Below are 14,315 nucleotides of genomic sequence, written 5' to 3'. Positions count from 1 at the left end.
CCTCTGAAGCCAGTTTTTCAATTTACTGCACTGCAAATCTGTTTCAGAACTCACTGAGAAAACTAAAGGCAGAAAATGGAGCTCTTTTTCCTCATTCACAGAATGTAGTGGCAAGCTCCTCACTTCAATGAGAAAATAAACATTAGTTCCATGTCTTTATTATACAGCTAAATCCAACACTTGTGGCACTTCCAAGACAAGCTGACAAAGGCAACCAAGCGCAACACCAGGTTTTAACCAGACAGTTTTACATTACTGTAAAACAGCACTGAAGGAGCTGCACATTGCTCCAGCTGACCCCTAGCACAGAGAAGATGCTGAGCCCCTACCACAGAGAGCTGCTGGGGCAGAAACAGGAATAGTCTCCAACAAAGCCATCAAACAAGAACAAGGGATTTCACAGCAAAGTCTCTGTACATAGGAGATGAGGTAAAAAGACGGTGAAACACAGCCAAGGGCCCATCGGAAGCTTGTCTTGTAATGCTCAGTAAACTGCTCCTCCAAGGGCTCCCAGACCTACAGGTGGCTGAGTTAAGGTAGAAGAAATGAGATTTTAACCATCAGCATTTAACAAGCTTTACCACTGCCAGTGGTAAAAAGGTTCTTTCCTGTCACCAGATAGGGATTGCAATTTAGCAACTGAATGGAAAACACATTTGTTTGAACAGTTAATTTGTTCTCCAGAGGGCTAAAAGCCATCTCAAAAGCAGCTCTTTGTTTTGAAAACAAAACCACTACTAACAGGGCAGCAGGGGGAGGAAAACATACCCACAGGACCTATGATCCTGGATGGGCATTAACCTGGATACTCTGCCACTACATGCAAACACTTCAGTGAAGTATCATTGATATATTTCTCCATTCTGAGTAATCTCTAGAAATCGTATCTCAGATGTTATATGAGTTCAGAGATCTGCTGAAGGAGAGAGAGGTGAATCGTGTTGGCACATTGGCCTAACTTAAAGCAATTGTTTATTTCCATTTTACTGGAGGAAGTTTATATAGATATATACAGGCATAAAATTGTACAGGCTATCTTTCCCCCTCAGCTCAGGCTCTCCCTGCATGACTGTGGCTGGCACACCGGGGGTAGCACCCACTGCAACACTTTGAGGCAGCACAGCGTTTGTTTTCTCCCTACAGGTGCCCTATATGACGACTCCTACATTCTGTTACACATCTCCACCTATAAACCCCTATTGGAAATCAACTCGGCAGCATTTGCAGGCACAGCCCCCGAGTGCCAGCAGTAGCTGCGGCTGACAGGGCCGGCGTCGCCCTGGCAACCGAGCAGGGCCCGCAGCAGCGCCGCGGCTGCCGCCGACGTGAGGTGGGAGGCAATGAGGGCCCCGCGCCCGCCGGGCGCTGCTGCCGGGGGGTTCGTCCCTTGGCCGGGAAAACTCGTCCCTGACAAAAGGCCACCGCTTTTCCCCCCCCCCCTCCTTCTCCCCTCTTCTCCTTTTCTGTTGTTTACATGATGTAATTAAAATAAAACCTCTTTCTAAGGAAAGTGAAAAAGCTGAGCAGAAGTCCGCTCACCCTGAAAATTATTAGGCCGTGAAAACTTAAATTTGACAAACTGCTAATTCACACTATTTAACCGCTCTTTATAATCCAAGTAGCAGTGTAAATAAGGAAGATAATAAAACCTGATGAGAGATTAATGTCTGACTGAAGCAGTAATTCCTTTTCTAAGAAATATAATCAACAGATTTATGACGTAGAGTGGAGAAGCTATCACAATTTAATGGATAATGGAGTGCAGGTCAAATCCTGCACCCAATTATAATTAACACATTTTTGTTCTAGATACAGAGTAGAAGTTTTGCAGAGTTTTAATGATTTTAGTGGTTTTGTTTGTTGTGTTTGTTGTTGTTGTTTTTTGTTTTTGTTTTTTTTGGTAGCCTGTAACAGATATGCAAAGCCCTGTAGACAACCCAGGAGCCTTTACTGAAATAAGGTCTATTAATAAAACAAAATCATAAAATGGTTTGGGATGGGGACCTTAAAGCCCTGCACTTTAAACCCCCCTGCCATGGGCAGGGATGCCTCCCACTAAATCAGGTTGCTTAAGGCCCCATCCAACCTTATTGAAAATACATTTTAAGTATGAAGAAATGAAATAGGTGTTTACATCATTTAACTGTATCCTTCCATAAAGGAATCAAAACTCACTGGGCTAATAAAAAGCAGGAGCTCTGCAATGAAAAGAGGGGCCGAGGACAGCCAAGTCACCAGTGCAACCATCACAGGCAAGGCCGCAGCAGCCATTTTGTGGCCTGGTGAGGGAGAAGGGCTTCAGCCGCCTGCGTCCCCACACAGCACCAAGATCACTGGCAAGGGACAACTTGGAGGGCTGGAGAAATGTTTGCATCACCTCGGGGCAAATGAAAGTGTTTTAGCTGCAGCAATCCACCTTCCAACTGAAGGACACGTAATCCCCCAGATGACTGACTAGTTGTACTAATTCAGAGAGCATTAGTCTTTCCATAAAACACAATGACAGTGAGAGGTTAAATGAGATGCTTATAGTCAGATGCAGACCTCGTACTGTGGGTGTCACTCTGCAATGAATCAAATTATCAGGGGATGTAAACACAAAGTGATCAGTTGTCTTCATCCCAGTGCCAGAAGTCCATACAAAAATAAAAGGAACGTTTAAATGTTTCCATGTGAGGAAAAATTAGACAAAAATCAGAATCATCAAAATCTGGTGGGAGGATTCATATGACTGGTGTGTTTAAAGTCTCTAAATACATCCAGTCAGGAAGAACAGCATGCCTAGCAAGAGCTGGGGAGAGAGTGTTATTGCATCAAATTATTCACACATCAGACAACAAGGCCCTGGAATGGATTAAAGTCCTATCTGACAGCAGCAATCATTAATGTTTGTTGCAGAGCACCATATTAGATCAAAGAGCAGAATTTAACATGTATGATAAAGAGAAGAAAAATACATTATCCAAGGTAGTAAGTCTGGAGGACATATGCTAGTTATCTTACACTACCATTAAACACCATCTCTAAAACATCTTTAGAGAAAGTGCAAATGATCACAACCTGCCTACATTTGTTATGTAACCCACAACTTACTCCTAATAAGATATCTATAAAAGTAAATAATTCCTCCAGAAAAATCCACACCCATGTTCCAAGATTATTGAAGATCATCTTAAAGTCACTCTGAATAAAAAGAAAAGTAGAAGTTGCACTATAAAAAGTAATCCCTAAAAGGGTAAGAAAAAACTGATTACATTGCATAAAATCTGAAATGTAAGATAGCTGAAAGCATTAATAAAAAGAACTGTGGCAAACAGAGTTAGGTGCAATAATAAAGAAATTGAATCTCAGTGAAGCATACATCCATTACTGTGTTAGAATTTTTAAAATATCGATAAAGATGCATAAAAATTATTCTTCAATAAGCATGGCTGTTTATATCTTTAAAAAAAAAAAACAGAATATATGGATATATTACAAAGGCAATTTAGTGGGGGTTTAATCCCTACAGTAATTAAGGAAAATCAGTCATCTTCTAATGGTGGACTTTAAGATGAACAAATGCTTTCATTCAGTTTTTACATTATCTCATTTCTAATTCATCTTTAAATATTGCTGAAATTTCAGAAGACTAATAAAGGACACTTTGGGCAAAAATTGCTAAGTGCAAACCAAATGAATTCTTTACCTGCAAATCATTAGCTTGAATTTAATCCTGAGAAAAACAGCAAGCAGATGACAAGGGAATAAAAAAAAAAAAAAAAAGGAATTGGGAAAAAATAATTCACCTTGGTTTTATAAACATGTTTTTAAGTCTTCTCCAAAAAGAAAGTTTGCCATCAGCTTTAGTTGACAAAAAACAGAGACATTTAATGTTGAAGCACACAATGTTCTAATAAAAAAAATAGCACTACACAGAATTTAAGTGGCACATCTAAATGTGCACATTACTATGCCAAGCTGACAACTCTAGAAGTTGTTACATACTCATTGCTCATTAAAGGTGCTGCTACTAGGGGTCTTTAAACATCTGTTCTTGGCCCCATGCATTTTCATAGTACTTTTCTCAGTAATTTAGGAAAAACAGTCATACACTTTAATATACAATGTTTTGCAGAGTTCTGAACACAAAAAACCTTTACATAGGGGAATCCTAATTGTCTAGTAAACTGGAATAACTTTACATGACTAATGCAATATTGCATACCAAGAAACAATGAATGGGGCTATCCTGACTGAAAACTTCTATAGCTTGGAAAAGACTGTATAAAAACATAATCAGCTCAACTCTTCTATGGCAGCTAGCATAGCTCCTGGTTGTATGAACATCAAAAAGGTGTAGATAAATGGTATTACGTTTGTATGAAATTTTAATAATTCTACTCTTCAAGTTCCTGAACAGGTACTTTAAAAGATTTGCTTTTTAATGGAAAGGGTTCCAAAAATGAACTGAGAAATACCCATAACCCAATTTGTGTTCCCTTCTCTGCTCCAAATGACCAATCCTTTCTAGAAATTGCCAAATTGTCTTTTCCAAAGAAAACATTATTCTCAACTCCGGAACACTTCTAAAGAGCAAATATTTTGCCTTTGAAACACACCTCATTGCACCAGATGGTGCTTATATATGTATATTTTTAAATGTTCCTGTAGATGAATACTCCCACATAATCCTTACAATAGCACCTTCATCTCTGTTCAAATCATTGAGACACACTTAAGGGCACACAATTGCAAACTTAGTCACACAAAAGAGTAGCAGATTAGAGTAATGAAGAACAAATGTTACCCAGCTGCATAAAACTCCTGTGCTTGTTAACATCCCTAGTAACAGCACTACTCTTTAGTACTTAATACTTTTACAGCAAGGTCTAGAAACCATACAAAATCTATTATACCAAATACAGAGAAGATTTAAAGTTGAACATACTTATCCAATAGACTAAAGAATCCTTCTAGGTAGTTCAGGTTTTATTAATGTCTAACATACCCAATTCTTTATTTAAAGCACAAGCTGCTTATTGCTATGCTCTGGGCTCTTCACTGCCACTTACATCACTTACATAGATTATTGTTCAGTTATCACTTGTGCAGCATAGCACCAGTGACCTTAGGGGATTTTTACCTAGTTTACAACAGACTGAGGAACAAACAAGTATGGCCAGATTTGCAGCTGAGCCCAATGAAGTTGCATTTGCATGGAATTGTACTGATTTCTCCGCAGAGTATGGTCCTCAATTTGCCATTGCATCTTCACCCATTACTCAGCAACAATGGCAAGTTTTGTTGTTGTTGTTGGTTTTTTTTTTTGTTTTTTTTGTTTTTTTTTTTTTTCTTTTTTTCCTCCTCTAATCCATCTCTACATTTGCCCCTGAAGTTCCCACAACTGAAATATTTTGCCTGGACAGCAACTCCTCCATTATGTAAACCCCACCTTAATTTTTTTCTCCCTCATTTGTAAGTCTTAGTGTAAGAACTGTTTTTGGATCAATCTCTTTACCATACATTAAGTTTCAAAAATTAAAAACTAAACCTCAGGCAGCAACTCCCATAAAAACATAAAATACATGAAAAAACTACAGCTAATACTGTCTTCCTTCATAGTTAGAAAAGTTGTCAACATGAAATAATCATTCAATCACACAAAAGGGTTGTGACATCATATGAGAAAATTCCCCTACGAAACAGAAGAAATTCTGAGCTCAAAACGCCAGCCTGACAGTCCTTAGTAATATTATTCAGGCCACATACAAAATGGCCATCAAAGAAACACATTCATTGCTTTCAATACCGCTTACCAGTACTTTATCATTTAAGCAGATTATTCATCTCACAGCCTAATACCTTCTACTCTGTCTCTCAAATACAGATAAATGCATAAAATCCACACAGAACTGAGTGCATAAGCTCCGGCATGCAGAACTCCATACACTCCATGTCCACTAGAAGTGGATCAAAAATAACAGTGAAAGAGGAAAAGTTCAATATTTTTTGTTCTGTGAGTACTCGGGGTGAGAGAGAAACAAGATTGTCAGGTAGTTGCTTATAGCTTTTCAGATACTCCAGAATTTTTAGCACCTTCAGTGCTGCCATAGTTAATTTAGTAAGGATTAACTGAAAAATAGGAATGATTAACAGACAACTGTGATACTTAAAGTCTTACCCATCATCTTTCATTAGTATAATCATCTCTGCAAACTTGCACTAAATAAAGGGAAACTCAGAAAAAACTTCTATCGCTATGCATTTTTCTTTTCAGTAACTTCTTGAACTGAAGAGCCAGATATAATCTCTAATTTAATCTCTCCTTGTCTAGTTTGTGCTGCCACAGTCCACAGTAATGCTGTTTCAAGACTGAAGGTTTTTTTTGTTTGTTTGTTTTATATTTAGCTACCAAAGGATATGGAAAAGCACCACATCACAGAACACAGAACAAGAAAGAGCTTTGAAATTGTCATTCCTTTAAGAAGGCTACTGAGTAATAATGCTGGTTAAATTATGCAGGGAACATGGCATTCTCCCACAGACACACATTTAATATCTCCTGAGATTTAATGTATTACATAGTAGACTGGAAAACGAGAAGATTGTTTTATAAGATTTCTTTGTAAAAATGCTCCTGGAGATAGTAACAGTTCCATGGAGAAGTAGTAAAGGGTGGATAGTTTTTCATACATACATATATATCAATATCATCAGTATTAAAATGGAAATAAAATTCATAAAAAGGCATAAAAATGCAACCAAAACCCTATGATTTTGAGTGTGTAGCTGCTTTGAACATCCCAGTCCTCAGACCCCAAAGGAGCAGTCCTTTCTGCAGCACTTTTCAGACAAGGTTCTGCATGTCTTCATTCTGTACTCATGTGTTAGGTTTTGTTTGTTGGTTTTTGTTGTTGTTTTCTTTTTCATCCATGCACTATCATGATGTGAAGCAGTCATTTATGCTGAAATATTTCATATAGTTCAGCATATGAAATCCTCTCATCCAAACAAATGCTGAGCTATGATGGCAGCTTAGAGCAGAATTTCTATTTATTTTTTTATTTTTCTACAGCAACAGAATATATTTTGGTTTGGTTTGTCTTCTTCCATCTCCCCGGGATGGGCTAAGAACAACTTAAAAGAATATTCTAGGAACAGTGATGTAAAACAGTCTGAAGAAAGCCATGTAAGCCTTAACTAAGACCATGAAACTTCATGGAGGTCAATAAGTATCTTCTCTCTGCATGGAAGCCAAGGCCTTGGTCTCTTCAAAGGATCTCACACAAGCTTTACGGATATTTCGCAGAAATCCAAGTGACTTTTAAAGATACCTAGTTGTACATACTCATTTGTTTTCTCAAAAGCTGCTCAAAATGCTGCTCAAAAGCAGCATTTCTTAAATACTCTAGCCCCTTGCTAATGCATACAATGTAAGCAGCGTAGTGATAGTGAGAACCCTGGTATTGCAAAATGGCAAGTTAGAGACAAGCTGTGGGTATTCTGATATGAACATCAGAGCTAGAAAGCTAGCAACAGCTTTTGGAGAGGAAGAGAACAGCAAGACATGAGGAAGGAAAAGAATGCAGGGGGGTAATAAAATATATCACAGCTTTGCAGAAAAAAATGGCAAAATTCCACTAACAGGCAAGCATTCAACCCAAGCAATCTAAACAATTTACATCCCTACTACTGCAGTTACTTAACAGAAGACCTTGTTTTCTTGAGAAGGAAGCCCAAGTTAATATAATTCCATTTTGCCCATATTTATTAAACACTAACAACATGATTCACAACATTTGAAAAGTCACTAACAAGAGCTGGAAAGCTCCCATATGCAGAACGGAACTCAGGTAATTATTATTAGCCATAAATATTGAGAAAACTATGAATTATAATGCTATTAGTGGAATAGGACTGATGCAAACAGAAAATATGTCTAGCTGTGAAGTGCTAGTTGGGTAATATTGATGCAAATAAAGATACTGTACAAATTGAAAAGACGGGCAAGTAGAGTCACTTTGTAAGAAAAAACCACAGATGATAGCACATATAAATGGGAATCTGATACAGTATTTCTTGAAATCAATACATGTTCTGAGCATGCTATGAATTCAGTACCAGATACTAAGAGCAGCAAGACAGAAAAATACAACATTAAGAGGAGAATATTGTCATTTATAATGCAATCGGTGAAGGTAAAGTTTACACTTTACAAGACTGAATGCCAAATTCACTTGAACACAAGGCAAGCTAAGTACCTATGATCTGCATAAAAGTGAAATTGACAGGTAATTGTTCATTATTAAAACCAAATTGCTCATTACTAAGCATTAGAAATTAAATCTGTTTGCCAAGTCTGTCATTATCCTCAAATTATGTTCATGCGTGTGCATATAAAAAAACTGTGTTTGTATGTAGAAAGACCTGAAGAAAGAGTTAAGACGACTTTGATCGACCAGGACATATTTTAACATGAAAAAATGTTAAAGGGATGAAAAAAATAATAATTCCCTTGATGTTCAGTAATCAGCTATTTTGCTTTCTTTTGGGTATCTCAAAATGAGTAAGGCTGATGCAGGTAGAAAGTGTTATGTTTGAAAGAAATTAAAACATTTACTCAAATTTAATTAGCCCAGTTATTTTTGTACAATCTGGTTTGTCCATGTGTGCATTAAGAAAAGTTTTTTTTATTAATGTACATCTGTCAAACAGTACAAATCTAAACCGTAGAATACATTTGCTTCCTTTGCAGCTCTGCTGAAACAGAAGAAAAAGGGAATTATTGATGCATTCAAACAGTGCACATCTTGCTTCGTAATGTAATCTGTTATTGTTTTTTTTTCCTTAACACCTACACAGCTTATGTTCCTAGCTAGTACAGTTTAGAGAATAAACGTGGACCCAGGGTATCTACTTCCAAAGAACTTGCAGGAAGCTGTTTGCAGATTTGCATTTTGTTATTTAAGAACATGATAGTCAAGTTCAAGCTTTAGCTTCTTCAGGCACTTAAATTGGTTGAAATGATTTTTGTTGTTTTTTCTGGAGGTCATATCTTAATGTCCAATACTGCTACTCTACCCGTTAATGTAAACTCCTCTTTCCCTGCAGACTTTCATAAAGGAGTCAGAAGCTATTAAACCACGTACAGAACAGAAAACATTTTCTTCTGGAAATGAAAACACCTGTTGCACTGACTATATTCATAATGATCCTACAAACACAAACCAAGAACCAAAGTGATAACATGTAAGCCAATAAACCTTTATATTAAGGAAGTTTTGTGGGAATATGCCTAAGTTGTAGAGAACTGAGTCTCCTAAAACTGCAAGTAATCACAAAACACTTCTAAGATCCAAAAGGAGAGCCTGGTCAACAACGAAAAGAAAACATGGCTATGATTTAACATTTGCAATTGGCATAGCATAAGTCACCACATGCAATAAGAGCAATATTGCATTGCCTCAGTACCAACCACAAAAAAAAAAAAAAAAAGAAGCATTAAGGCATACCTTGAATCCTTGAATACTGTTGAACAGAACTACCATTTTTTTGCACATGTGCCAAGGAACAGCTAGGTTGGGAGTGGAAGGAGAGGACAAAATATCATGGAAGAAAAGAAAGGAAGAGGACAGGCAGTCAACTTAGTCGAGTATTTGCTGCAGGTAAAGGAAGAGAATTGTCTGCTGTGCTATTCTGAGAGAACTGGAAGGTTGAGTTGCCCAAGCTCAACTCCGGCAACCACAGGCTCTTATAAATGAGATGCATTTCTCCCAGGTAAATGGAGCATAGCAAGTACTTATGGCCCTCTTCATTAAACTTTGTTTTGCAACAGCTTCTGAGCAGTGTGCATAGGAATTAAGCACCAGTCTTTCCCCACATTGGAAAAGGGATTTTTAAATGATGTTACTTAGAGGTGGCTTATGCAGACAAGTCACAGAATCAGACAGCACTGCCAAAAAAAATCCAATGTGGGTCTTCTGGGAGCAGACAGGTAGGGATGAGTTTGTATATGAGCAGCAGCTGACAAACTGAACCCAAGGGGAAGGGACACCACCCTGACTAGTAAATACAACACTTCCCAACCTTCAGTCATCACTACTTGTTTAAGTAATGACATGAAGGGCAGTCAATTTAGTCTACACTCCCAAGTTCTCCAGGATTCCTTCCTAATGCTTGGCATAGTTTCTCAATTTACTTCTGCCAGGAACATTTTCAGAAATAGGTCAATAGCACGTTCACAGCTAGGTGTGTTTTTTTCACCTCCCAGCTGTTTAACAGCCCACAGTATCTAAAACATCACCAGGAAGTCTGAGACCAAGAAGTCTATTTCAGACAACACCTGTGCATGGGACAGCCTGTTCCATAAAGCTGAAGAGTGGCTGTGAACTGTCACGGTATCCAAGAAATACTTTAGACCTCACTACCAGATCTCTTAGATGAGAGATGTTTGAATGCTACACACCATAACAAAAGAAAAATAAACATCTTAATTCCTTAAAATCTCAGTTTCTCTGAGAAGAGAATTATGCCTCACATAGACAGGTCACACTGCTTACTGCTTTCCAGGAAAACATTAAGCCTGCAGTGATGAAGACACTTAAAAATGTCCAAACTGAAGAGAATGGAATTGGGTCATATAATCTTGAACCCCTCTAATTTGCTCTCCCTTCTCATATTATGACTGCTAACATCACATAATTATTGGGACTACACTCTTACAAAGAATAATTATGCAGAAATTAGCTATTTCAATAATTCCTATAACTTTTCACATTCTTTAAACACTACTACAACATTTCTTAGCACATTTAGAAAGTGTTGTTTTTTTTTTATGTAAAGAAGCTAAGAGGAATAAGTGATCTATGCAACAAATCGTACTTTCTGTCCTCTGCTATTGTAGGTTAGCTTCTATTCCTTTTAAACTTTCCTTATGTCTTGAGAGCAACACAAGGGCAGTGAAACTGCTTTTATGCAACATACATGGTTCTAGCATTTTTCTTTTAAAAGAAAATAGAATACATCTATTTCAAAAGAGATGTATTCTTACTGCAGAGCTCCCTCTTCATTTTTCAGTAAACAGAAGTTATAAACATTTTTAGAATGATGCCAGTGCTTTGACTTTAGTATGCTGCTGCTTCTAAATTGGTCAGAAAGCAAGAAGTAAAGTGTGATCACAGCAGTTTAATAGAGATGGACAAAGCCTGTATAAAGTAAAAAGAATTTTGGATGTATTTATGTAAATGGTACTCAGAGGGCATCTCTGATGAGGATAAATCTCTATCAATGTATTATTACTAAAATATGCATTTGACTAAAGCCAAGTTTTAAAACACAAGAACTATTAGAAGCTTTTATGTTATTAAATTTGCTTATAAAGCTCATATGTTGAGTTGTTCACGTTCACTGCTTTGCTTCTCTGGTGTTGTCCTACAGCCAATAAAGATATTTGTACCACAACATTCCCAGAAAACAACCACCAACAGCCAGAGCAGGGCTCTAACTCATTGTTCCAACAAGCTTATTCCTACTTGCCTTTTCTTCCCCCATTCAGCAGAGGGATAACAAGTCCTCTACACTTCCTCCCTCACTGCTCAGATGAGGGAGGAGGTGTAGGGCTCATCCCCACCTGGGCTCAGGTGCCATACTTTTAAAGCTTCCATATAAATGCACACAAGAGATCCTTGTATTACCTGGCACATGACTCAAAGAATTCCATTGAGCATACTTGACAACTATCCCTTTTCCTCAGTCTCAACACAATTTAATTCTCAAAAGCAGCACGCAAGATATGTTCCTGAGAAACCCTCCTCACAAGTCTAGTCAAGACCTATGTTTTTCTAATGCTATTCTCCATTTCCTAACAGCTTCCTGTAGGTTCAGGGTAGAAGAGCCCTTATACTACTTACTGCTGTTTCACAAGTTTGTTCTCCTCAATCAATTGCATTCCTCAGTATTAATACTTCACACAAGTGATAATCCTGTCTCTTGCAAAGACCATATATTTTGTCTGAGAGATTATTCATTTCTTATCAGTTCCATGTAGAGAGCACTTTTATCAGTCACCTTGTAGCAGGATAAAAAATATCTTGTTGGCAGTTGGTCTAGCAAAAGAATTAGAAGAACCACCTCAAAGTGTCAGGTTACTCTGAAGTTTGATCAACTAACACAAATAATACAGACCCAGCTGACTATTTCTGCAACCTTGTGGCTCCATGAATCATATGAAGCAAAAGATACAATTCCTTTGAGAAGGAAGGCAGGTAAGAGAATACTGCAGATTAAAAAATTGTGCCTTTCGCTGCTGAAAAAGACTTTCATTACTCCTGTGTTGCCGGGGATATTTTTCATTATTTTGAGACCTTTTATAAAGCCATACAAGGGAAAAAATTAACACTTCAGACTAGATGATATCAAATTTAGCTAATGCATGGAGGTACTTGGTAACTGTAAGAGTTACCGGGGCATCACAAAATAGAATTACAGTGCTTAAATTTACTTCTGTCAGTAGGTTTTGTTTAATCTACAGCCCACAATAATGCAGTGAAGAGATGGGTCTGAAAAGAGGTTGAAGTCATCTGCTCATCAGAAGTCATTTAATAAAAAGTAAGTTGTAATGGTAGCTGGAGGGAAAATCAAATACAAGAAATGAATTCAGGCTCTGCGATCGAACTGCAGTTTCATTGATTAACGTCTGCTAAAATAAACTGCTGGACTGTAGACTCTCCCATTTATTGCCTTCCCCGTGCTTCGGTTGCTATGATATCCTTCTAAAGATACGTAGCAATTACTCATCTGGGAGTTGCAGGCAGGCAAAGGACAGGACAAGCAAAAATTCCCAATTAAAATGGATGATTAACAAATAACCCAAATTTAATTAATCTTGTGCCCACATTTTTCTTGTGCTCAGAAAGCCTGTGCACCCATAAACAGTAAAAATTCTTATTCTTCCCCATTAACGTAATAATTTTCCTGTTCCCTGATTAGGCAGAGCTAAGTATTTCCAGCAGATGCAGAGTCTGGGAAGTATTAAATAAAGTGGAGGTGGAGGCACATTTTGCACAGATGGGCTCAGAAGTAATGAAAAGCTCAGGGTTGTTATTTTAGAGTACTAGAGCACAGACATCCCTAAAAATTTATGGAAACAGACATAAATTCCCCTTTCTCCCTCTCCATTCAGCACCATCCCTACTGCCATTAAACATTATTTCTACCAATTCTGCCCAGCACCTCCCAAGCCCTCTGCGCACCCACCAACCTGTCCAGAAGTAGGATGCAGGATATTCTCATCCGTCCTGCAAACTAGCCAGCTCTGGGAAAGCAGAGCTGTATAACTCTGTACTCCTAGGTACAATTAACACTACTGGCAACAGGGAGGCACAAACCAAGTGCCCTTGGACAAATCAACTTATTTATGCACTACCCCTAATGAGCAGTACCTACAGTAACAGGCATGGGAGGGCTGAATGGCCCTCAGCTGAGAGCACAGGCAGATGATAACAGTGACGTGCAGGTGGAAGGCCCAGTGCTGTTAAATGCTAGGAAGTTTATTTCAGGTGGTGATGTGAGAGAAGGAGAGGACATGGTTTGCTTCAAATCCCTTAATAGCTTTGCAGTGTGCTTAGGTGAAAAAATAAATAATGATTTCTACTTGTAAGGAGAGCACTGGAAATCACAGAAAAATAAAACCTTGTAGAAGGGGGAAATTAAAATCTCTAAAATAAAGATGCACAGATACCCTGAGGTTTTCAGATAGCAGCAGTAGCATTTGGAGGAGAGCATTCCTACACCACTCAGACTCATAGCTTCAGCCATTTGCTGGGCACTCTTTTCCTGTCTCTGAACAATGACCAAAAAAAAAAAATGTTTTCACTAGCACAGTTGAAAATGACTTGTATTTGACCATGTGCCACACCAATGCACTCACAAAAGCAACAGTAGCACTTTTCAGACAAGAGACCTAGACTTATAGAGATTTCTGCATTTCCACTTGGCCACCACATAAACATATATAAATGTGCATACGTATGCACGTATACACAGCAAGATGCCATGAAAGTACAAAAGGGTCACCGTTCTCTTTCCCTGGATGCAATATAATTGTTGCTTTACTTGGGACTATCTGAGGATAGAAGTGAAATAAGGACTGCAAGGAAAGTTTTATTACAACTGATAATATGGGTAGGAGAAAAAAAAATGGAGACTCAGATAAAACCCTGCCTTCAGTTTTGGTATAGGAGCAGTTCCCTTCAAGCTAAACATGGCTAAGAAAAACGTTTATGTTAAAGAATTCAGGAAAAGGTTGTTGGGTATTCACAGAAGAGACTAAAACA

General features: G+C 38.0%; 1 protein-coding gene across 9 annotated transcripts in view; it reads right to left on the bottom strand.

Moving 5' to 3' along the window:
* The window catches only part of NLGN1 (neuroligin 1), a 422,927-nt gene that overhangs the window by 231,332 nt on the left and 177,280 nt on the right, over positions 1-14,315 (bottom strand). The window contains exon 1 of one of the 9 annotated variants that reach the window (XM_038183689.2): positions 13,241-13,470. The exons of the other annotated variants lie outside the window; for them this stretch is intronic. The gene's annotated coding sequence lies outside the window, so the exon portion shown is untranslated. Of the gene's footprint in view, positions 1-13,240; positions 13,471-14,315 lie in introns of those variants that run through there. 9 annotated transcript variants of the gene reach the window in all.

Source organism: Anas platyrhynchos, chromosome 9 (assembly GCF_047663525.1).
Source record: "Anas platyrhynchos isolate ZD024472 breed Pekin duck chromosome 9, IASCAAS_PekinDuck_T2T, whole genome shotgun sequence".
NCBI classification, from domain to species: domain Eukaryota; kingdom Metazoa; phylum Chordata; class Aves; order Anseriformes; family Anatidae; genus Anas; species Anas platyrhynchos.
Note: the sequence above shows the minus strand (reverse complement) of the source record. Positions and strands in the feature narration are given on the sequence as shown.